This window comes from Nycticebus coucang, chromosome 1 (genome assembly GCF_027406575.1).
Source record: "Nycticebus coucang isolate mNycCou1 chromosome 1, mNycCou1.pri, whole genome shotgun sequence".
NCBI lineage: Eukaryota > Metazoa > Chordata > Mammalia > Primates > Lorisidae > Nycticebus > Nycticebus coucang.
The window spans coordinates 61,819,373-61,845,896 of NC_069780.1; positions in this window are offsets into that span (position 1 = coordinate 61,819,373).

Below are 26,524 nucleotides of genomic sequence, written 5' to 3' on the forward strand. Positions count from 1 at the left end.
TCTGTATATTTCATAAAAATCACTAGAAAAATGTAGTTCACTGAAGCTTTGTGCTATCATTAATATAATAGTAAGAATAATTTTATTATCAAAATTATTGCACCTATTTTTAACCATTCCATTTTCATAAAGACACATAATCAAAAGGAAGATTAAAGTCCTTAATAACGTTACTTCTGAAAATATATCTTTGAGATAATAATTAATATTTTTAAATGCATATTGAGAAATGTAAATAAAAATAAATGTTATTTTGTGACTCTTTAAAGATAATATATTGATATTTTATGCCAACAACTATACTTGCACAAAATAAGTAATGTTACATTAATCTGATGAAAATAGGCACTGCATCATAAAAATGGGTTAAACTTTTATATTTAATAATTTATATTTGGATATAGTGAATGTTTGAACATAATACTTTTACAAACTATTTCTGAAATATCTATATGTTTGTGTACGATCATATTTATCTCTGCGAACAGAGGATGTAACAGGTTTTATGACTTTTGATACAGATATTGCAATTGTCCTCTGGGCTCGTAAGATTCAAATATAAAAGAAAAATCACATTCAAAAAATTGTACATCTGTGAACAATAATACACGTGTTAACAGATGTACAATAAATGGCATTTGTAAATTCTATTATATCTGAGAATTCTTAAAGCATATGTTATTGTCATTGTAGGGTTAGTATTTGTATACATTTTTATATTACATGATTCTCTAGAAATAAAAAATTTCTCTCTCTCCACATAAACATTTTGCCTGAGAAATTACAAATTGACATTGTATCTATATTTAATAGACCACAATCCTATGCTCAAGATTGTGAAATTACTCTATATTTTAAAATATTCATCTCAGGTTTAAGGTTATAATCATGAGTTTAGAAAGCCAGATGCTCTTTCTGTTCAGTAAGAATATAATTGACAGCTTGAAATCTTGCACTTATGCTAGAATCTTTTTCAAAATCTACAGTGATAATGAGGACAAGCACAACAATGCCAATTACCTGGTATTTGCAGTATCACTAACGAAGAAACATGTAGTAAATTTTGAAAACTTGAATAAATATATGGATTTCTTGGCAAAAATCTTCACTCAGTGGCCTTCACTTAAAAAGAGCCAAAAAATAATCACAAGGGAGAGTGCATGAAGAAAAGATCCTTGAACCATACCTTTAGGTCAGAATTAACATTATTTCTCTCTGTGCTGACACAGATAATTGGGGAAAATATTCTAACCAACAGATCCCTGAAGTTGTTTCATTTTCATTTTCTTTAGCAACACTTATAAGACAGGTGCATCCACTGAAAATATCTATAGATACTAGATGGGAGATATAATTTACCAAAGGGATAACTGCCTGTTATAATGACAGAACCTTATTATCAGAAAGACATCAGTTGAATTTCTAAGACTTCTTTTTTTAAAATGATATTTTAGTGGAAAGAAAAGGAATTAATTTCCCAGGGACATCTTCAAAGGACACTTACAACAATTATCTTGACCCAAATTTTCTTCCCAATCTTCCCGACATGTGTTAAAGTTAATTTTTACATATATATGGTAATTATTTTAAAAATAGGATTCCACAGAGGATGATTTAGCCAGGGCGCCTGGGAGTATCTGCCCTGACTCTGACAGGGTGCCTATCGTACCCAGGTTCCACAAAGACTGGGGCTCACTATGGTCTCTTCAAAAAGCTGCAGCAAATCCTTTTTATGCCTTAAGAACAAAAACTGCTTCCTTCTCTGTGGGAGAGTAAGGTTACATTTCCCTGAGGTAGTCATCTCTTCTATGAGGAGCCTACCATAGAGGCAAATCCATGGCACAGCTACACCTCCTTCACTGAGGCATTTCAGCCACAGCCAATCTGGTAACCCTGCTTGTACTGAGTTTAGCTACCTCCGTCACCTCTATGCAACTAGGCCAGGGTGGGAGCTCAGAATACTAGCATTTTCATGCTCCCAAAGAAGAGGAAATTCTGTCAAATGCCAAAAAAGGGAGGTATAATCACTTTATACACCCCAAAGCTGCCTGCCTCTGCTAATCTAATCAACAGGGCCCTCCCTGCTCATCACAGGCTCAAAGCACATCTGCTCTTCTCCTGTCTAACTGTTCTTCTGGAATAGGAGATCACCCTACCCTTTACTGTCACCATCAGCGCCTGAACTCAAGAAGTCTTGAGGGCAAGTGAGTCAGGCCTGTCTTTGTCCAGTCTTCTCACTCACCAGGGTCCAGGGGACTTGAGAACACCTATGCTCGTCCACTACACTGGCACCTGAACACTTTCCTAGAGGTCTGAGTTCCAAAAGATTCAATTCAGTAACTCCATAGTGAGTATCTACCAGCACAGACCAAAAGACAGTGAACCTCTCCCTCTCTACACCAAACAGCAAAGTGCCCGACAGAGGAAAACTGGTGCACCACAAAGATATCTACTTTAAGCTAAAGGAAGAGATTCCAGATGAGAAGAAACAAGCATAAGAACTCTCTGGCAATAAGAAAAAGCAGACAGTTTTGAACTTCCAAAGGATCTAGCAATGGATTTCAACTAAATGGAAATTTTTGAAATGTCAGATCTGAAGTTCAAAATATGCATTACAAATAAGTTCAAAGGGATCTATGGGAAAGTTAAAAACCAACACAAACAACAACAACAAAATAATACTTCAGGACATAGATTAGAAATTCATTAAAGTGATAGATATTTAAAAATAAAAATAACAAAACATCTAGAAATGAGTCATTTATAATCATTTCGAAACACAGTGGAAAATTTTAACAACAGACAAGACCAAACAAAAAATAATTTTGGAGCTTTTGATTTAACTGAGTTAACCAAAAATAAAGAAAAAAGAATCAAGAGAAATTAACAAATTTTTTTTTAGAATTGCTGAGTGATGTTCATTATTGTTGTTACACGTTTTTGTATGTCATTGCCAGAATGTTGGAGCTTAATTTAGAGCAACAACCAAACATTTAATTTCTTGTTACAGTTGTGAAGAATGAAAGTGAAATCAGAGACATGTTGGTCCAAGTTTATGGAGACAATGACATGAAGAAAACAGCAGTGTACAAATGGATTAAATGTTTTTCTGAGGGGAGAGAAAATGTCAGTGTTGAAAAGGGGTCAGGTGACTAGTAATGAGAAGAACAGACAAAAATGTTACAAAATTTCATCAAAGTCTGTACCAAATGGCTGGTGACTTTGAGAAATACATAGACCAAGTAAACATTGATAGAGACACTGGAACATTTTAACTAAAATCTTGGCCAACAACTCATGGCTTTTGAATCACAACAATGTACCAGCTCACATGGCTTTGTCTATGAGAGAGTCTTAGCCAGCAAACAAATGACTGTATTTGATTACAGTCACCTGATCTGGTCCCCAGTGACCTTTTTTTTTACTTGAAGATAAAAGAAATATCAAAAGGAAGACATTTTGATGACATTCAGGGCATCAAGGGTAATACAAAGACAGCTCTAATGGCCAGTCCAGGAAAGGAGTTCCAAAATTGCTTTGAAGAGTGGACTAGTCACTGACATCAGTGCATAGCTTCCCAAGGGGAGTAATTTGAAGGTGACTGTAGTGATATTCAGCAATGAAGTATATTGCCCTTTCCCCAGTATCTGTTTGTGAATTTAATTGTGAGACCTCGTATATATATATGAATGCAATTTTTCTAATTCTGATGTTAAAGAGTCACTAATAAGTAGCTATCAAGACAGCCAGTAACAATCAGAATTTATGAAAACGTTGCAAAAATTAATTAAATTATGCATCAAAATTGTCAGCTGACTGTGAGAAACACAGCTAGAAGCATGGTGGATAAAGTAAACATTGATAGAGAAACAGGAAAATTTTAACTGAAAATCTTAGCCAACAGCTCCTGGATCTTCCACATGACAATGCACTAGCTCACGTAGCTCTGTGAGGGAGATTGTAGCTGATAAACAAATAACCTTATGGGATACCCTTTCCATCACCTGATCTCTCCCCTAATAACTATTTTTCTTTATCAGAAGACAAAAAGAACATTGAAAGGAAGGCATTTTGATGATATTCAGTCTATCAAGGGTAATACAACAGCTCTGATGGCTATTCCAAAAACAGAGTTCCAAATTGCTTTGAAGGGTGAACTAGGCACTACAGTGGTACACAGCTTTCTAAGGGGAGTAATTTGAAGGAGATCATTGTGATATTCAGCAATGGAGTATGTAGCACTTTTTCTAGAATGAATTTGCAAACTTATTATCAGATCTCATACAGGAAATAATAACAATGCTCTGAACACCAAAAAAACAAACAAACAACAACAACAAAAAACCAAAAACCAATGCGAAAAAGTAGTGAACAATTATAGTGCTTATAAAACAGTAATACAAAGCCACTAGGTAAAAATCAACACGAAGACTAGCACAGTATCTTACTTCTCAATATTAACATTAAATGTAAATGTTCTACATATCTAAATGAACCAGATTAAAAAATATGTATAGATACATAGAATGGGTACAGAAACACAACACAAATATCTACTGTCTCCAAGAAAACCATTTAACTAGTACAGAGATAAAGGTGTGGACAAATACATTCCACAGAAATGGAAACTGAAAGCAAGCAAGACTAGCTATTCTTATATCAGATAACACAGATACTAAATGAATAAAAACAACAACAAAAAAGACAGAGATTGCCATTATATTATAATAAAGAGATCAATTTAGTAAGAAAATGTCGCAATACTAAATATGGGACCTCTTTGGTTCACCAAACAAATACTACTAGACTGAAGAAATAAACAGAACTATAATGGGTCACTTCAACAATCCAGTGACAAAACTAAACAGATCTTTTAGGTGAAATATCTACAAAGAAATACTGGACTTAAATGGGACTTTATAACAAATAGACCTACCAGATATGGACAGAACATTCTACCCCCAAACCACATAATACACATTTTTTTCTCACTAGCACATGGAATATATTCTAAGATAAAAATATGTTAGGCCACAAAACAAGTCTCAGAAAATTTAGGAAAACTGAAATCATACTATGTTTCTTCTCAGACCACCTTTGGAATAGAACTAGGAATCAATTCTAAGAGAAATACTCAAACCTACTCAAATAGATTAAAATTAAATAACCAGCTGTGGAGAAATTTTTAGATCAACTGAAAAATTATTATTAAAGTAAAAAAAATGTTTAATTGAATAAAATTCATGAAACAAGATACCAAATCCTTATATTATAGCAAAAGCAGAAGGAAGAGGGAAGTTTATATCACTGTATACATCAAAAAGCACAAAAAGATCACAAATGACCTAATGTAGAACTAGAAAAGAAATAAAATAAAATCCAAATCTAGCAGAAGATAAGAAATAACAAAGATCAGAACAGAGCTAAACAAAATTGAAACCAAGAAAGATAAAAATAATCAGTGAAATGAAAAGTTGGTTCTTTGAAAAAATAGACAAAATTAATAGACCACTATCTGAGTAACCAAGAAAAGAAGAGAGTTAAAAGAATCTCAATTGGAGGCTTGGCACCTGTGGCTCAAACGGCTAAGGCGCCAGCCACATACACCTGAGCTGGTGGGTTCGAATCCAGCCTGGGCCCACCAAACAACAATGATGGCTGCAACCAAAAAATAGCTGGGCATTGTGGCAGACGCCTATAGTCCCAGCTACTTGGGAGGCAGAGGCAGGAGAATCACTTGAGCCCATTAGTTGGAGGTTGCTGTAAGCTGTGATGCCGTGGCACTCTACCCAGGGCAAAAGCTTGAGGCTCTGTCTCAAAAAAAAAAAAAAAAAAAAAGAACCTCAAATGGAAATTAAAATGAGACATAACAGCTGGTAACAGATAAATACAAAGGATTGTTCAAGACCACCATGAACACCTTTATGCATAAAAACTATAAAGTCTAGAGGAAATGGATAAGTCTTTGGAAACATGCAAACCAGATCTAACAGCAAATCGAAACAATAATTTACCATGATCAAGTGGGTTTTATCCCAGCGATGCAAGGATAATTCAGCACACACAAATCAATAAATTTGATTGATTGATTGATTGATTGATCAGATAGAATTAAAAACAAACATATGATTACCTCAATAAATGCACACAAATCATTTGATGAAATTCAAACTCCTTATGAACTAGAAATAGAAGTAATATACCTCAAAATAATAAAGGCCATATGTGACAAACCCTTAGCCAAAATCATATTGAACAGGGGTAAAGTTAAAAGCATTCTTCCTAATAACTCAATCAAGATAAGGATCCCTACTTCCACCACTTCTATTCAGCATAGCACTGGAAATCCTAGCCAGAGAAGTCAGGCAAAAGTAAAAAATAATGGGTATCCAAATGAGAAAAGAAGAGGTCAAACTATTCCTACATACCAATTATATGCTGTTACATCCAGAAAATGAATGAGACTCCTTCAAAAGACTCCTAGAATTGCTAAATTCTATAAAGTCTTGGTTACAAATTTAATATATATATCAGTAGCATTTCTAGTCGCTAATAAAAACCAAGGTAAGAATCAAATAAAGAATACAGTATCATTTAAAATAGCTACCAAAAATATACCTAGAAATATACTTAACTAAGGAGATTAAGGAGGCAAAAGAAAAAGAATGATAGAATACTTTTGAAAGAAATCCTAGATAACTGAAAAATGAAAAAAACACTCCATTTTCATGGAGCAATCAATATTGTTGAAATGTCTATACTGGCCACTTACACATTCAATGCAATTCCATCAAAGTATCAATGGCATTTTCCCACAAAATTAGAATAAACAATACTAACTTTCATATGTGATAAAAAATCCCAAATTTGCCATAGTAATCCTGAGTAAATAAACAAATCTGAAGGTATTATATGATCTGAATTCAAATTGTACTACAAGGCTGTAGTAATCAGAACAGTATGCTACTGTTATAAAATTAGACACAAAAAAAAGATCAATGGATTAAAATAGAGAACTTAGAAATAAAACCAAACACCTTCAGTTAACTGATTTTCAACAAAGCAGACAAAAACCATATACTGGGGAAAGGACACCCTATTCAATAAATGGTAATGAGAAATTTGGAAAGCCACATGTGGAAGTATGAAACTGGACCTGTTTCTCTCACTACACATAAAAATTAAGTAAAAAACTGAAATGTAAGAATAAACACCATAAAAATTCTTCAAGAAAACAGAGGAAAAATTACGGACATTGACCTAAGAAAAGGGTTTATGACTAACACCCCAAATGCAAATAAATAAATGAATTGGGAATTAATTGAACCAAAATATTTCTTCATAGTAAAAATAAAAAAATCAACAGAGTAAACAGACGACCTACAGAATAAAAGAAAATATTTAGAAACTATAAAACTGACAAAAAACTAAATTCCAGACTCTATAAAGAACTCAATCAGCAAGAAGAAAATAAACCCATTGAAAAGTAGGCTAAGGAGATGAACAAGCATTTTTCAAAAGAAGATACACAAATGGCCCAAAATATGCAAAATGCTCAACATCTATAATTATCAGGAAATGGAAATTAAAACAAAAAGATACCACCTTACCTTTGGCAGAATTGCCATTATGAAAAAGTTGAAAAAAAAAAAGATGTTTGGGCTGCTGTGGTGAAAAGTTAACACTAATACACAGTTAATGGAAAAGCAAATTAATAGGTGGTATAATCTCTATGGGAAAAATATGTAGAATCATCAAAACACTAATAGCAAACCTACCACTGGATCCACTAATAATCCTACTATTGGGTGTCTATTTAAAGGAACAGAAGTCATTATATCAAAAAACCACATGCACTTGTATGTGTATTGCAGCACTATTCACAACTGCAAAAATATGGAATCAATGTAAGTGCCTATCAATTGATGAGTGGATAAAGAAAATATGTTATATACATACACAGGGTGGGCATAAAGTTTTTGTGCAATTTAAAATAGTTTAACACAGTTACATACAAACTTTATGGATCCTTTATATTCTTTATATATTCACACACACAAACACACACCAAACCATGACATACTACTACTCAGCCATAAAAAGAATAAAATAGAATCTTTTACAGCTACTTGGGTGAGACTGGAGGCCATTATCCTAAGTGAAGTATCTCAGGAACAGAAAAGCAAATGCCACTTGTATTCACGTATAATTGAGAGCTACATTATGGATATTCATGCTCACGTGTAGTAGTGTAACAGACTTTGAAGACTTGAAGTGGGAGGGGTTGAAGGGAGAGTGAATAATCAGAAACCACCTGTCAGGTACTGTGTACATTATTCAGGTAAAAAAGCCCTGGCTTCACCAATATGGCATTCATCTATAAGCAAAAAATGCTGTCGTTTGGGGGAAACAAAGGGAAAAAATAGTGTTTTATACTTTTACCAATAACAAACAAAATAATGTATATAGTCAGATAAACTATTCAAAGCATTAGTAATTGTAATTAACTTTCAAAATTAGTTCAAGAGAATAAATACATAGAACTCCTAAATAATATTTAACAGTAAATTCTACTACGTTAATGTTATATATTAAATAAATGACATTTTAAATATAAATATTTAAGAAGTAGAAAATGCTATCGTATTTTATAACTGGTCATATAACCTCTCTTAATAGCTAAATCTTATACATAAAACATATCCATTCTTTTTCTTTGCATGATAATTGTGGATACCTGTTTAAACTTAGAAATATTTCCATGCACTATTTTCACCACACCAGAGTACAGAATAGATGCATTGTTTTTCACTCTATATCGAGTTCTGGGACTTTTACCACTTAATAGCTAGTGAACTTTTCCCAAAGATATTTGAGAATTACCCATGAAACTTGCTGTAGTTGGCTAGGTCTTACCCCAAACTAACTAAGTAAAGAGGCCTAAGAGCATAACCCAGGATCTTCATAGCTTTGTTTAAACTTCCATAAATATTTGTGATTTGCTTCTGTTTTCAGGATAAGAGTATAGAAGTGTTAGGGAGGGACTGTCTGGACAAGATTAATACTCAATTAAGAATGATAATGCTTTAATAAGTTTTATTAATGTTACTCAGATTATTGGAATTATTATTGATCTCATCATTAATAAAACTAGATTTTTAAATATAAAGGCTAGTTTATTTGCCTATGGGAATCTTTATACACATACACACATATACAAACACAGAAGCCCTATAAAACAAAGGAAAACAAGGTAAAGTTAAAATTAGTATAGTAAAGACATTTTGCAAGATTAAATAATTATAATCCATAATAAATTCTATTGATACAGAATCAGCATACTCATGTCTGATAATGTTTAGATATTAATAACATCCATAAAAACATAATTTTTATAAATTATTTTTGATTGGAACATCAAAAATATACTTTGTTTCTAAATCATGTTAGTAATTCAGAGAGCAAGAATGAATTATTAATTTATAAATAAATATTTTTAGACCCTAAAAAGACAATTGTTTGTAATTTTAAAAACTCTGTCATAAGTTGGACTTTACCAATAATGTAAAAATAAACCTCACAATTTTCATTCACATTAAATCTCAAACATATCAGCATTTAATTTATGACTTCTTATAGCTTATTAAAAGTTATTAAAAATAACAAAGTCACTTTACCAGCAACATAAAGCATATTTCATACATAAACAGTGTCATTCCATAATAACAGGTCACTCATACTTGCTTAAACATGGTAAAGTTCCAATTAGATCACACATCCTAAACTCTTTGATTATCCGCCATCTCAATCCAGTTCAGAGTAAATTGGAAAGTATTTATTAGTGGCAGGATAAAAAAATGTTGAGTTTTCTGACACATAATAGTACAAGAGTAATTTATAATTGATAGATTTTACTTCACCAAATAGTGACTTACAAGAAGCTTACTAGTACAAACCTTCTTTGTGAAGCTCTCCTCTCACTATTGTATTTCATTGGCACACTGAATGAAAAAACCTGCTTAACAGCAGCCATTTTGTTTTATAATACAGAAAGGATGTTTTAAAGATTGCATTTCTAAGGTTTAAAAATGTACTTATTTAAGTTTATTGATGTTTTCAGACTTAAAAGAAACAGAGAAAGAAACAATGACTTGATGAATTCTAAAAATTTTTAGTTGCCTGATGACTCCAGTAAGGAGTCATCTCTAGGAGCCCTAAGCAGGGAGATTGCTTGACCTCAGAAAGTCAGAGCAGCAGGGAGGGTCCCTATTTCTACTAAAAAAAAAAAAAAAAACTAGTCCAGAGCCATGGTGGGCATCTGTAATCCCAGCCACTCAGTAGGCTGAAGCAAGGGGACCTCTTGAGTTCTATAGTTTGTGAGGTTTCTGTGAGCTTTGATGATACCACAGCACTCTATCCAGGGCAATACAGGGAGTGTGATGGTCCCAGTTACACTTACATGTTGGGCCAGAGATGGTTGCACTTAGCTCCCATATTTCCCCGCATTTAGTCTCTACTTTGAGTGGACTGCCAGTTTTGGGGTTATGCAAATAAAGTGCTGATAGATAGAAGGTGCTCCCACCTGGCTAGAAAGCCAGGCAAATCAACTGAAGCCATACAACTGAGGTCACATGTCTCCCATGTTATGCTTTCATCTTGGGTTTATCAATTAAATCTACATGTCACGGTGCCCCCTTCCTGCCCAAGAAAAAGTCAACTCAGGATTCTGAGAGCAATTAATTAGTTGGCACATCTCTAAAATGCCTGAACAGCTCAACCAGATCCCTAGGTAATTTCGAGGAAGCTAATGGATGTTTTATTACATATGTGAAGCAGTGTTAATAGTGTGGCATGTAAAACAGAATAACACAGGGCAGCCTAGGATGAAAGCACTAAAATAACTATAGAATCAGGATGAAAATGATCCCTGGTTTCAAGTCAGTTTTCTTTAGCAACAAACAAATATGTATATAGTATTGTGAAACAATTATTCATAGTTTCATAAATCTATAATATTTCTAGAGAATTGTACTGATCATAAACACACAGGTTATTTTAGTTTCAAAATGAAATATATTTATGTAACTGGGACTGGGCTCAATAAATGACATAATACCAGCACCCTCAGTGCTCATGAAGTCCTTTTTGGTCACAATTTTGTTAATGGTAATGACTATTCTGAAGTCTACTATCATATTTCAGTTTTATTTTATCATGGAATAATTTACTTAGGAGTAATTTCAAAATTTTAGAAAAGTTTTTAAGTATAATTTCCTTATATGATACAAGAATTCATAAGCAGATAAATTAATATAAAAGAGGTTCAAGATGATAGTATTCCATGGATAAAACCAAAAGTAAGCAGACATCTTCTGAAGAAAATTCCTTCAACTAAGATTCATCAGTGTTCCCTCAGAAAAGAATCAGCCGAATACGATCACAATATTAAAATTACAAAACAAAAGAAACAGAGAGAGAGATCAGGGAAAGAAGGAAAGATGAGAGAAAAGAAGGAAGGGAGGAAAATGGAAAAAAGGAAAGAAAGAAGGGAGGAGGGACAGAGGGGAAGAAATAGAAAAAAAAATGCTTGTTAATGTTCCCTTGTATTTGCTCTAAAAGTCTCTGACTACTATGTACTGAACAGGTTCATGTTCCTACTTTTTTTTTTTTTAAGTTTATAGTAACAACATAAAATTTCAGTTGTGCTTCCAAAAGTCCTCTTATTATAAGCAATTCAGTTATTTTTAATTTAATTGGAACTTCATGTTTTTAGAACAGGAAACATAAAATCAAAATAAAAGAAAATCTTGTAAAAGAAATATTTGCAGCATATAACAAAGTCATTTAGAGCACAAAAGTAAAAATGTAAGAGTTTCCAGAGACAATTTACATTTTATTAACCAACTCACTAAGAAAAGTATTAAAGAAATAATATAAGGATATAAATTCTTCTCTCTGTCTCAATAGAAAATTGCCTGCAGGATACTCTCAATTAATTTCCATATTTGATATCCCATAAATGTAAGATGAATTACTATAAAAAATGCAAGGCATGTGGGTGAGCCTTTATATAAATATATCAATGATGGATTAAACAAATCTAATATGAAAATAAGACAACCCCTGTAGGCGTAGAATATGCTGAATTGGATTATCCAGGCAACTGATAGAAATGTGCATGAAAAATAAGAAGTATATCTTAAAGGAAATAAATTGAAAGGTATTTTGAAATTTTCTGAATATTGCAAATAAATTCATTTTGTAAAATTTGTGATAAAGAATTACACAAATATGGAAAAGATTATAAATATACTGAACTTGCAAGAATGAGCTTTAAGGAGAAATGACTGTTGTTCAGAAATAAACTCTTTCCAGGCTTCAATCTCTTTTCTAACATAGTTCAAAATGCCAAAAAAAATGATTCTCCAACTATTACGTAGTTGTGTGATATACACATATATGTATATCATGTGTATAATGTATATATATATATATATACCATGTACGTTTCAGTTTAGTCTAACAAATTTACATATAATTCAAAATACAGTAATTTTCTTTAAATGTATACATGAATGTAAACCATCTTCAAACTATTTTTACCTCACCCCTAAAGATTAACTCATTTGATTAAAATGGTAATGTAATATCTCCTTGAGAAGTTAGATTGATGGTTGTATGAGCTACTTTTAATGCAGAATTTTAATTTTAAAAGACCAAATTCGATTTTAAAAAAGATTTAACAAAAGGTACAAGGAAAATATATGAAAATGATTCTGTTTCTCCCAGGGGAAGAATTTTTCTTTGGGAATTTGTATGTTCTTTTCTATCCATCTTCTGTCTCATATCATTCAGAAGTTCTCAGTGCTCCTTACATATGTGGTATAATAATATTCTTTCCCCAATGATGTATACAGTGCACATGACGGGGAAATAGCTTCTGAAGTTAGATTTTTATTCCTTTGTGCTCTTCTACAGTGTTAGCCCAGATGGGGTGGACTTACACATAAGGTGGCATCAGGCGAAGATGCTGCTCCTCCCTGGCCTCTGGCCATTCAGTGAGCATGTCCTGCTCCACTTTGTGCTGGTAAAACAGAGTACTTGCAATCAAGTAAATTATAAAGCAGAGAGATTTATGTCTCATGTGGAAGCTGACAAGTCTAAGGTCAGACAGCCTGCATTTAGTGAGGGTTTTCCTGCTTCCTCATCCCGTGATGGAAGGCAGAAACGCAAGACCACGCATGATAGAGAGAGGGATGAAAAGGAGCTGTATTTGTTCATTAGGAACTCACTCCTGTGATAACTGGCCACTCCTATAAGAAGTGCATTAATTCCTTTATGAGGGCTTGTCCCTCATGGCCTAACCACCTTTTAAAGGTACTTTTTCTCTGTGCTTTGCATTGGGGATTAAGTTTCCAACACATGAACTTTGAGGAACATTTGCACCATAGCACTTGCACTGCCTGGTTTTGAGGAGTCATGCCAATCCCTCCCCTGAACAGGCCCTTAGATCCTGCCCTAACATGTGGTTGTCAAGTACAACCTCCTCTCTTCCCATTCCATTTCCTGTCCTCTCCCTATTCAACAACACTCAGCATTTCTTAGAAACAGAGAAAATTGGGTGTCGTAGTCCTTGTCTGCCTGTCTCATACTAAGATGGTTGTTATAAAACTTGACTTGTACTCATCTAATTGGTTTCTCCTGTACTCTTTGTTAGTGTACTATGTGCATATCATGTTACCTTTCTGCTCTTCTATTTATAGAGATTTTTAAAGTTACTGCAGATTTCTTTTGCTGAATCTTGGTTACAAGATTTACAACAGGCCTTTGGACTCCCTGTTTCACCTTCTAACAAATTTGTGTGGAAATCCTCTTTCCTTTCTTTTTCTTTCCTACCCATAACCACAAGGGAGAAGCATCAGGAATGTAATGCTAGCAAAGGAGCCTGACAATGTCTCCTTGTTTAAAATTACAGCACACTCACCACTGTTGATCTCTGATAGCCAATTATCTTTTATTTTCATAAAACTTTCACCTACTGAAATGCTATATAATTCAATTTTTCATTGAAATCATTAATTCGTGATTGTGAGCAGTTGCAAATATACTCCGGGAGAGCAGGGATATTATTTATACTCTCCTCAGGCTACCAGAAAAGTACCCATCCCATAGTAGGCTGTCAGTAAAAGCCTGCTTGAATAAACAAATATGACTTACATAGCAAACTGAAGCCTTTTTCCTTTTTCTCAAAGAACTCACCATCTTTTCCTTAAAGAATTTCTTTGCCCCCTCCCTAAAATGTGGGGATCTGCCCTTATCTCATAGTCTTCTTTCCCTTTAATTTATTCTTATACAGTAGAACTTCTAGTAGAACCTCCCTAGCCATGTTAGATGACTTAATTTTTTTTTTACCTTTTATATTAATAATATGAGGTCTGACAATTAAGTTCATGAATTTATCCTAGAAAAAGTGCTACATATCTCATTGCTGACAATCACTGCGGCCACTTTCAAAGTACTCCCTTTGAGAAGCTATGCACCAATGCCAGTGCCTAGCCTACACTTCAGAGCAATTTTGGAACTATTTTTCCACAATGGCCATCAGAAACTATTGTCATATTACCCTTGATGTTCTGAATGTCATCAAATGTCTTTCTTTCAATATTTACTTTAATTTGGGGTAAAGAAAAATGCAATTTGAGGCCAAATCAGGTGAGTATGGAATGTGTTTCAAAACAGTTATTTGCTTACTGCTAAAAACTCCCTCACAGACAGTGCTGTACGAGCTGGTGCATTGTAGTGATGCAAGAACCATGAGTTATTTGCAGACATTTCAGTTCATGTTCATCTTTTTCATGTAGCTTTTTCAGTACTACAAATTCATAATGAACAATCTCTCTGATATTAACAAAAGTTAGCAACATCATCTGGAATCTTGATTTTGATTGACAGAATTTTTATAGTTGTGGAGAATTTTCTGATTTCACCACTGTGTATTTTGAGACTATGTTTCAGAGGTGTATTGGTACATTCATGCTTCATTACCAGTGAGAAGGCCCAAAGCATCATCTTGCCTCTCCAAAAGTTCTTGACAAACTTCAACCCTCCTTTGTTTTTGTTCATCCATGAGCTCTTTCAGGGCAATTTTGGCACACATCTTTCTCATGCTATGATTTTTCTGTCTCTCTTTCGATGTTTACTTGGTCTGCTATGCTTCCTACAGTCAGCAGCAATTTTGATCCACAATTCCATGAGTTTTTGCAATGCTTTCTCATTTCTACCTGTTGCTGGCTACCTGACCTGTCTTCGTCAGTGACTCTTTTCTTTCCTCTCAGACGAGAATTTATTCTATTTATACACTACCATTTTCTTCATGGAATTATCCCAATAAACTTGAACTAATGTATCCCTGATTTCACACCCACTCTTGTCAGTTTCAACAAGAAATTTAATGTTTGTTCATTGATCTAATTAAAACTCTGACATTCTTGTAATGACACACAAAAACATACAACAACAATTATGAATACCACTCAGCAAGCCATTGCTGCACATTGACAAGAACACAGCTATGAGACCCTGATATACTAAGGTTATAAAATCTTACTGAGCTACTAGCACAGGGTGCCAATATAAGCACACAGTGGCAAGTTGGTGACCTTAATTGTCAGAATGGAAAACCACAAAAGGGAAGCAGATTTAGATTTCAGTTTTTTATTGCTTCATTGGTTAAAATGCTTTCATATCTTTACCCTAGAGAAATTGTATTGAAATTTGTATCTAATAGGAAGAAATACATAAATGTTTTTCAGAGAAAAATTGTATTGATTAAAAACTTAGCCATTTCCATTAATAATTCCAATGTACATCAGACTTAACATTATTTACTTTTAACAGCAAAAAGTATTTAGCACTATAATTAAATCTATTTCCTATTGTTTCAATCTTTTGAATGTTAATAGTGAATTTATAGATTTACATAGACCATTTTAATTAATATGTATTATTTCATTTTACATATATCTTCACATACGTATAATACATATTTGATCTGAGTTCAAATTTCTATTCACATTGACACAGTATAGAAGTGAATATGAAGTTTTTTCCATGTTGCCTATGAGTATGAGGTTTAAAAATCAGAAGCCTGGGCAGTGCTTGTGGCTCAGGGGGTAAGGCGCAGGCCCCATATACTGAGGGTGGTAAGTTCAAACCCAGCCCCGGCCAAACTGCAACAAAAGAATTGCCAGGCATTGTGGCAGGTGCCTGTAGTCCCAGCTACTCAGGAGATTGAGGCAAGAGAATCGCCTAAGCCCAGAAGTTGGAGGTTGCTGTGAGCTGTGTGATGCCACGGCACTCTACCCAGGGCAACGAAGTGAGACTCTGCCTCTACAAAAAAAAAAATAATAATAATAATTAATTAAAAAAAATGGGAAGCCTGCAGAGTAAAAATTGCCCTCCTTTCCTTTTGAGTGTCCAATCTCCAAACAAATTGCCCTTCATCTCCGTTATTTTTGTCATGTCCTGTATGTACTTTTTTTTTTTTTAACAATGTGAATCTTCTATCTTCATTATTCATGATTTTCTTCCTCAAATTTCCAAACCTCAAAATGCATATATGATTCCAAGGCTTGGGAATCCATTATCTACTCACAACTTTTATCATGCTGTAGTTGCTGAGATTGCTCAATAATATCAATTTTTTTTAAGTCTATTTTAAATATTGGCTAAATAGTTGATATATGTTCCCTCCCTTAGGAAAAAAAGTAAATGTATATAAATCTACTACCAAATAACATTTTTACCTTTCATTACATTATGAACCTGTACTTTCTAATCAATTTTCAATTGATTTAATTTCCTCTTTCCGAGGATTGAATAGTATGTATTTAAGTTATATTTCTGATCTTTGAAAATTTAAATTTATTGTGAAAAAATTTTCATTATGATGAACATTCTTTCTCATCAACATTTTCTATAGAATTTAACATAATACAATTGTGTTAGAAAAGAAAAGCATGTGTCTTTTATTAGGGCTTATTTAAATTAAATTAGTTATGTTTTTAATTTTCTTTCAAAATAGATAATAAGTTCAAAGCATAGGCATCATTTTAATAATAAAGACATATTTTTTCATGATGCTTTTTTTAATACAAATTACCTAGTCAATTGAAAATTATTCATAATTAGGTAAGCTTAAAATACTGGAGGCAAAAAAGTAAATTGTCTAATACAATGTTTTTATATTTTATTAAAACACATTTTTAATAGTTTGTAGTACTTCATATGTAAATGTAGTGACTATGTGTATTATGATATTTCGTTTACATATGAGCAGATTTACACAAGAGATTGCTCTTTTTGTTTGTCATTATATTTAACAACTAAGTTCATATATTAAATTTTTTTTTTTTTTTTTTTTTTTTTAGATAATCAACAATATTTGACGAGGCATCCAAAATTCCTCACCTTTGTTTTTCAAGCTGTGAAGTGTACTGCTGTGATCCAGTAAGTTTAATGAAAATGTCAGGACTTGTTACACAATTTCTATGCCAGCTAAATTTCAATCAGACCAACAGAAACCACTTCAGAAATCATCACAGTGAGGGGATTGTATTTTAGATGATAGGGGCTTATGAATCCCTTAGAAGAACTAGGGGAACAAGTGACAAGGAAGTGATTATGAGTGTTCAAGAAATCAGTAAGCAGGATTCACACAAAACTAGTGGTAATTATCACAGCTTTCTGTTGCATTTTCTCCGAAGTAAAGTGAAAAGATACTAGCAAAATTTCACATTAGCTACAAAATCCAGGAAATCTATTTTCTACTACGACTGAAACAAAAATGGCTTCATGTTGTCTTTTTCCTTCCACATATCATGAAATGCCTACCATTACTGGAAGTTAAACTGAGAACCTGAAAATGAAATTCCCAGGCTGCCAACCTCTCTTATACAGGGAAGATATACAGGGTGAAATGAGGCTGAGTTGTTGAGAGAGCAGCTGGAGTTGTCCAACATTTTGGTCACTCTGCATCTGATTGACCATTCGACATTTACTAATTTTTCAGAAATAACAGCCAAGTAGATGCTACTATCTAACAGGACAAAAATATTTCTTATAAAAATACAAAGGCGCTCACTCATTCATCTTTCCTACAAATGAAGGGTGAAAGTTTATTTAGTCTTTATTTTTCAATTTTTTTTTTTTTTTTTTTTTTTTTTTTTTTTTTATAGAGACAGAGTCTCACTCTATGGCCCTCGGTAGAGTGCCGTGGCCTCACACAGCTCACAGCAGCCTCCAACTCCTGGGCTTAAGCGATTCTCTTGCCTCAGCCTCCCGAGTAGCTGGGACTACAGGCGCCCGCCACAACGCCCGGCTATATTTTTCAATTTTTAAATGGTATATTTTTTTCCATTTTTTTCCTAATCCACCTTTGGTATTCTATACATTAAAGAATAAATTATGATATTAACCATCAAGAACTCAACTTATAAAATCTAATTGTATATAAAAAAAGAAGAAAAGTTGATGCATAAAAAAATTGAGAAAAAGATTCATAGCTAGTATGGCTATTATTTCTTCCATTTGTCCTAATATCCTTTATAATGTCACATACTACATTTTTCATGTCACCATGCCTTTAATTAGCACTTGTAGAAATTATATATTTTTATTTGCTTCTTATAGTTTTTACTTTTTATCCGATTTTATATTTTAAGTGGAATCATGGAACATTTCTCTCTTATGTAATCCTAATATCTATTGTTGTTCTTCCTGTTTTTCTTTGCTTTCTCTGTCTCTCATGCAAGCAAACCTGAACACTCGCCTAGTATATTTTCTCAAAAATTTGTATTATGTTTATCTTAGGTTTTAATCTTGCTTATTTTAACCTCATTCGAGAGTTTTTAATTGAAAATTGTATTTAGATAATTGTACATTCACAAACAGTTGTGGGGGAAAAAACACAGAGAGAATCTGTGTATGTTTTACCAGTGGAACCACTTTGCACATTACAGTACATACAAATAATGTCAACCCAGAACGTTGACTTTGATACCACTCACCAATTTATTCATAGTTTCCTAGTAAATTATATTTGTGTTAGTTCCATATAATTTTATCACATATGCGGGTTCTTGTATTCACCACTATAATCAAGACTGAACAATTCCCCCAACACGAAGATTCCTCATGTCACTCATTTATAAACACATCAGCCTGTCATCACACCCACACCCACCCTGTCCCCATCAGTTAATGGCAACCATTAATCTGTTATATATTTATGAAATTTGATACTTCAAAAAGTGTTACATAAATAGAATAGTAAAATTTGTAAAATTTTGTACTTAGCTTTTAGAACGTACCATAATATTCATTCAAGTTATTGTATCCAAAGTTTGCTTCCATTTATGTCTGAGTAAGATTCCATGTTATGAATATACACATTTTAATCATTTACCTGTTAAAAGACACCTATCTAGGGTGGAAGCCCAGTTTGTGATTATTACATAGGAACCTGGTATAAGCATTCATGCGTATTTTTTTCATAAACATACGTTTTTATTTCTCTGGAATGGATAACCAAAAGTATAACTACTGAATTGTATGGTGGTGGAATACTTAATTGTATAAGACAATGCCACGCTGTTTTCCAGAGTGGAAGTATCGTTTTAGTTAGCATTTCCTGAATTGAAAATTTTAAGGTAATTATAGATTCACCTTCTATGTAAAGGCATGCCATTTACTTTAATAAGTGCATATATACAATTTATATTTTCATTAAGTATATGTTAAAGTCATATATAAAATGTTTCTTCTAAAATTATTTTTATCATTTTTAAAACTTTAATATTGGCTGGGCTTGGGGGCTCATGAGTGTAATACTAGCACTCTGGAACCCCCGAGGTGGGTGGATTGTCTGAGGTCACGGGTTCAAGACCAGCCTATGTCAGAGCAAGACTCCATCTCTAAAAATAGATGGACATTATGGTGGTGCCTATAGTCCAACTACTCTGGTGGTTGAGGCAAGAGAATGGCTTGAGCCCAAGAATTTGAGATTGCTGTGAGCTGTGATGCCAGGGCACTCTACCAAAAGTGACAAAGTGAGACTCTGTCTCAAAAAAATAAAAAAAATAAAATTGTTACTTTTTAAACCATTCTCTGTACCATATTTGTGAGTCTGTTTTTCTGTGTTCTATTCTGTTTTTCATTGTTTCTTCATATTCCTCACAGGTAATTGTGAGTAATATAATTTTTTTTCTACTTATGAATTTGTTAAACTTTCAATGGTATGTGTAAATCCTTCTTTGTTAAACTTTCAATGGTATGTGTAAATCCTTCATGATAACACAACATATACATATATGTTGACATATGTATATATACACACACACATATATATGTGAAATTTGTTCTGATTTCCTACATACGGTAATGATCTAGAATTTATGTACCTACTGTACTTACTTCTCATGTAGTTATAATAATATTAGGATATTAGTTACGTTTTATCTAAAATTATATTTTGCAAACTAATTTTGGCATTGATTTCAGTCCAGAGCTTCTTCAAAATACTTTATTACAACAGATTCACTCATCTTGAATTACTTAGGTAAATTTTGTTTGCTCAAATTCAAATATTCAACTATTAAAATAAATTCATAAATAGATATATGAGAATGGATTTTGACTTTTATATTTGAAGTCTAACTTATTGGAACATCAAATTAATGAGTTACACTGATCTGTTTTCTTCAATATCTTATGGTTATTGTTTTATCATATTAATGTGGAGTAACATCTAGTTGTGAAATAGCCAATTCAATCTAGAACATTTTAGTTTATAAATAACTTGATATTTATACCTGATCCTACATACATAAACATTTATTTCTTTATCCTTGAGAATAAGTGGCATATTTTTAAGTTTTCTGTTTCCACGTTAATAGTACCTAGAAATAGTAAATCTTTCATTTTCAGAATCTCTCTTTATATCACTATAATTTTTATTAACTATGATATTTATTGTAGTTGTCTCCTGCTTGTTATATTCTCTGTGTTGTACTTGTTTACTCAAAATAAAAATAGAAATTCTGTTATCTGTAAATGAAATTCTGTTATCCATACTTAATTTTTGTCTACTACAACTGTTTCTATCTTTTCATAATTTCTCACATGAACTACAGGCACCTGCTATTATAGATAGATAGATAGATAGTTAGTTTATTTTTAAGTGAAAACAAGGGTCTCACTCTTGGTCACGGTGGTCCCCCAAACTCCTGAGCTCAAGCGATTCTACCACCTTGGCTTCCTAGAGTGCTGAGATTACAGGCATGAGCCACTGTGCCCAGCTGAAAAATTAACATGTTAAAATAAGACTCTTTTGAGAGAATGTGAATGGTCAATTGATTTATTTCTAAACACAGAGAAATAGGGAAGAGTTCCCTTCTTCAAATCTAGAATCTAGAAACTGCAGGTTGTGAAGATAATGAGAGATAATGTGGAGGAGGAAATAAACACACCTTGTCGCTTCTACTAACCTACTGTAAAAATTGAAACAAGTAGGATTTTGACTTTTTATAAGCTTCACATACAAAGAAGATTGTTCCATGCTGGTACATTTTGTTATAGCCTGGAGTGATTTTTCTGTTTGTATTTCATTATCTGCTTGTATTATAGGGGAGAGTGGAGCTCTGGTTTTTAAAAGGCAATGTTAAAATGCAGTTTTCTTCAAGAGAAGGGCCTCTGCTGTTCTTTGGGAGTACTCTGAATAACTTATTTTATAGGGCAAAAGAATCGTCCTTGCTTCCTTTATTTGTTCAAAAATGTCCACTTTGATTTTCAGTTTGTAAGTTTCTCCTAACAAGTTACACTACCCATGGTCAATACTTGGGTCAATACTGTGGAAATATACTTGAAAATTACATCAGACAAGGAAGCTGTAAAATAGTTTTAACAATTAAATCTTCTAAAGAGTTTTCCTTTTTTTCTTTTTTGGCAGTGAGGTGTGTTAAGTAAAGTTCCAATAGTTTTATTTTTATGTAAGTATTTTTATACTTCTTCACTTAAGATTTGTTTTCCAGTGAGGCAGAGCAAGATGATAGAGCAGGACTCTTCGGTGATCATCCCTCCACAGAGACAGCTGATGAACAATTGTCTATGCACAAAAATACTTTGTGAGGGGTAAGGAAACCAGGTGAGTGGTCATAGTACCTGGTTGTGGCACAATAATTAGAAAAGACACATTGAAGACGGTAGGACAGATTGTTTTACATTACCCATGTCACCTCTCCCCAAACCCAGGCAACACAGCATGAGAGAGAGATTGTTCACTTCGTGGAAAGAAAGGGAAGTGAGCTCAGAGCTTTGCCTTGGACCACAACACCAGGCCTGCCATAGCTAAACCTAGCACTGGGTAGTCCTCCATAGCCTGCTACAGAGTATTCAACAGAGGAAATAAAATCAGGATGTCAAAGATAGATCTGCTCTCCCATGTTAACTGCAGCAATGTTAATGATGCCCATGATAGGGAAGCAACCTACGTGTCTATCAATGGATAAAATAGGTGAAGAAAATATACTATATAAACTTCAAAATATCACATTGTACAAAGAAAATCATACCATTTTATCTGTCAATTAAAAGAATATTTTAAAGATTGTTTTCCAGAAGGTCCAGCGCCACTGAATTTGGCCCAGTGGTGAACTGTAGTTCAAGTTTGTTACACAAGCCTGAAGCCTGGGGCCATGTAGGCATTTGGGGAAGGTCTGGCGGCTCGGTTTGAAACAACAGGGCTGGAATATGTGCACAATGGTTTCCTATTCAGCCATAAAGATGAATGAAATCCTGTCATTTATGACAACACAGATGAATGTGGAAGTCATTATGCCAGTATTTAGTAGGTCATTTTGCTTGCCAGAGGCAAAAATCAGCAAGAGAAAATAGCAATTGAAGTAGTTATTTAAAAAATAAAACAGGGTTACAAATGGTGAGGTACAAATTAGAATTAATAGGTTAAATCTTGACATTCAATAAACTAATAACACATTGATCCACAATCTTACTTTTCTATGAGATAGCTTAGCTTCATACTAACATGTCTCATGTTTATGGGAAAAGATTCATAAGGAGCACTTTAGTTCATAAAGAGATTAATGAAAACTCATTCAATATAAAATGAAACTATGCCATGTTGATTAATATGAAAAGTAAATGTTGTGAGGTATTATTTTATTATTAAATTACATGTTCAACATTTCACTTCTATTCAAATATTAGTTTCTATTATTAGTGTTAAAAATGAAACTTTTAACTTTATGTTCTAGGAATATGGCAGAATAAATACCCAGAAAGTTGGCAAGAAATTTAGCATCAAATTGATCAGTGCTGAGAAAGCTTGCATATATTTTAGTGTATAAACGTAAATAAACTCCAGACGACGTCGTACCCTACACAGTGGCTTAAAAATTTTTGTGTATTTTGTTTTATGCATAATGTTTTACTCAGATATAGTTTCAGTGTTACAGAAATGTTGGAAAAAATATTCTTAGATGCCACAGTGTCTTGGGGGCTATCAAGAACAAAAGAAAAGATTAAATAAGACCGAGGATAAAATGATGCCATTAAGGGACAAGATAAACGCGAGATGTCTAAGGCTGCTGCTGACCAAACGGTATATTGTTTATAATAAATGTTTTCATTTAAGTAGAAAGCATAGTCTCAAATAATAAAATGTATAGCATAATAAATATATAAACAAGTTTCATAGTCATCTATTATCAAGAATTATGTACTGTATATAATTATATTAGCTATACTTTCATATAACTGATAATGCAGTAGGTTTGTTTATACCAGTATCACCCACCACAAACACACGAGTAGGGCATTGCACTGTAATATTAATTGGCTACAACATCACCAGGTTATAGGAATTTTTGAGCTCTATTAAAACCTTATGAACCACCTTCACATATTTAGTGCATCATTGACCAAAATATCATTACGTGATACATGACTCAATTACAAAAATTCCTTATGCTCTTTTCCCAGATTCACGAATTATTTATATTTTAACTATTTGCTTTATAATTCTACCTTATATGTTTATTCATCTTTGTATCTAAACTCTTATACAAATAAATATGAAGATTATTATTTCAGAACATCGAGAGCAAAGTGTAATGTGACTGTTTAATGTGGCTTTTAATTCCTAAATATTTAAAGGTATACTTTCTAAGAAGGCATTCTCACATATAATCACAGACCGATTAAAACCAGAAAAATAATACTTATATAGCACTATTGTGTAATTTTAGTCTATTGAACAAAGAAAAATTCAGGATTAAAAAAACAATAAGAATAGTAATTACTTTTTAGACAGACCTGAGGCTGTGAATAGCTACAAACCAAATAGTCTAATACTTATGATCATAAAGCATATTATCTGACAAAATGCAAATAGAAATAAACATAAATATAATAATGGTAGAATATTTAATTCACTCCTCTAAGACAATGATAAAGTCATGAGGACAGGAACAGTAAATCGAGCAAACAAGCAAAGAAACAAATAAAAACAACAACAAAAACATAAAACAGAAAATTAAAAAGAATTTCTACCATAAAGTTTATGACTTCCATAAGGATTCTGAATCCTAAAATTAAAGTTTAACTACCGGTCAAGCATGTGTGACTCATAATTAAAGTTTGGTCAAAAAGAAATAGAAAATAGAAAATAGAAATAGAAATTATGCCTATACTATTACCCGATTATGATACAAGAAAGAAAAAAATAATCAAATCAGAAATAAAACACGGAGCCAGAATCACAGGAATATTCATAATAAATGGATTTATGAATTATATATAAATATATTTGAGAACTAAAGCCAAACTGATTATTTTTGATGATAATATAATTATATTAACTTTATCTGGGAAATGAGAACTAATATACATGTTCATATATACAGAAGAACCAGAAAAATTTTTCAGTTGGTAATTCCTTTAAAAAATGCTAGACCGTCTCAACCAGTTTCATGTATTTCCTCCAACAGACTTATTAATATAGAGAACAGACAATTCCAGTACAACTTAGACCATCAAATAATGGAATAAAAAGAACATCTTTTCAAATATTATTTATTAATCATATAAAATACTAATGTCAAAATCTCACAAATATCGAATCCAACATTTGCTGTCAAAACTCCATTATGAATGAGGGAAAATTTAAAATAAAATGTTAGCAAACCAAATTCAAAAATATTTGAGATGAATAACAACATTCATAGCAGTATTCTTTTTTAATATTTTCATCATTAATTCTTATGGGTGCATAATAGTTGCATATATTTGTAGAGTACATGTGATGCTTTGGCACATACATAAAATTTGTAATAACCAAATCAGCATAACCGGGGCATCCATAACCTAAGCTTTTGTCCGTGTGTGTGTGTATGCGTGTGTGTGTGTTAGGATCATTCCATTTTCACTCTTTGAGTTATTTTAAAATATAAAGTAACTTATTGAGGTGACTCCTGTGGGGACCCCTAGAGGTTTCTGGGAATGCTATACAGAGAAGACACAAATGTTCGGTGTAATACATACATACAACCAAGGGTCTTGGGGGGCCAGACACTGTCAGAGTGTGGCTGTAGGGCCCTGACTCCGGGTTCCAATGAGTGTATATTGAGACTCAGACAAAGAAGTGTACAGAAAATTTTAAAAGATAAAAGTTAGGAAACATGTCACACCCCGTGGCAAAAAGAGCAGGATGTGCAGGACGTGCACAAAGTGCAGATGAGAGTGTGTTCCAATGTTGGTGTCCAGAGGAGTATAGGAAACATCTGCTTTGACCCCTCTTGCTTATTGGTCTGACTGGGATCTGCCCAGGCTGGGGTTCTGCCTAGCTAAGTGGTTACTTAGTTGGGCATAGATCGCAACTATTCCTGCTGATGTGTAGGGTCCTATGCTTGTGCTTGTGGCTGCAACTTCCTTAAAGTCGCATGCCTAACTTTGTGTCATGGGTCAGTAAATTTTGCTGCTCTGGACATTCTGTTCCGTGTATGCGTACCTTGAAATGTCTTTGTTACATGTTTCCCACACATATAATTCACTCTATCTTACTCCCAGTCATGTAGCACACAATCAGGTACAAAGAAGTTTAAGCATAATGAGAATTTGTAGTGATTACACATTTCTTCACAATCTGTGATGAACCTTAAGAGAAACAACAAGTATCAATTTATGAAAGACAACTGGAATTTGTTTTTCCACAACTTAGGGTTGAATTTAGTCACTTTGTTATGCTATCTAATATTGTGCATTGTATTTAGCAATCTAACTACCTTGTTGCTGCCTTTATAATCCCTATTCCATCCCCCAATCATTTGTACCCTTCCCAACCTCTGGTAACTATCATTCTATTCACTGCCTCCAAGAGAGTTTAAGATTTTGCTCCTACATATGAGTGAAAACGTGAGATTTGTCATTCTGTGCTTGGATTATTTCACTA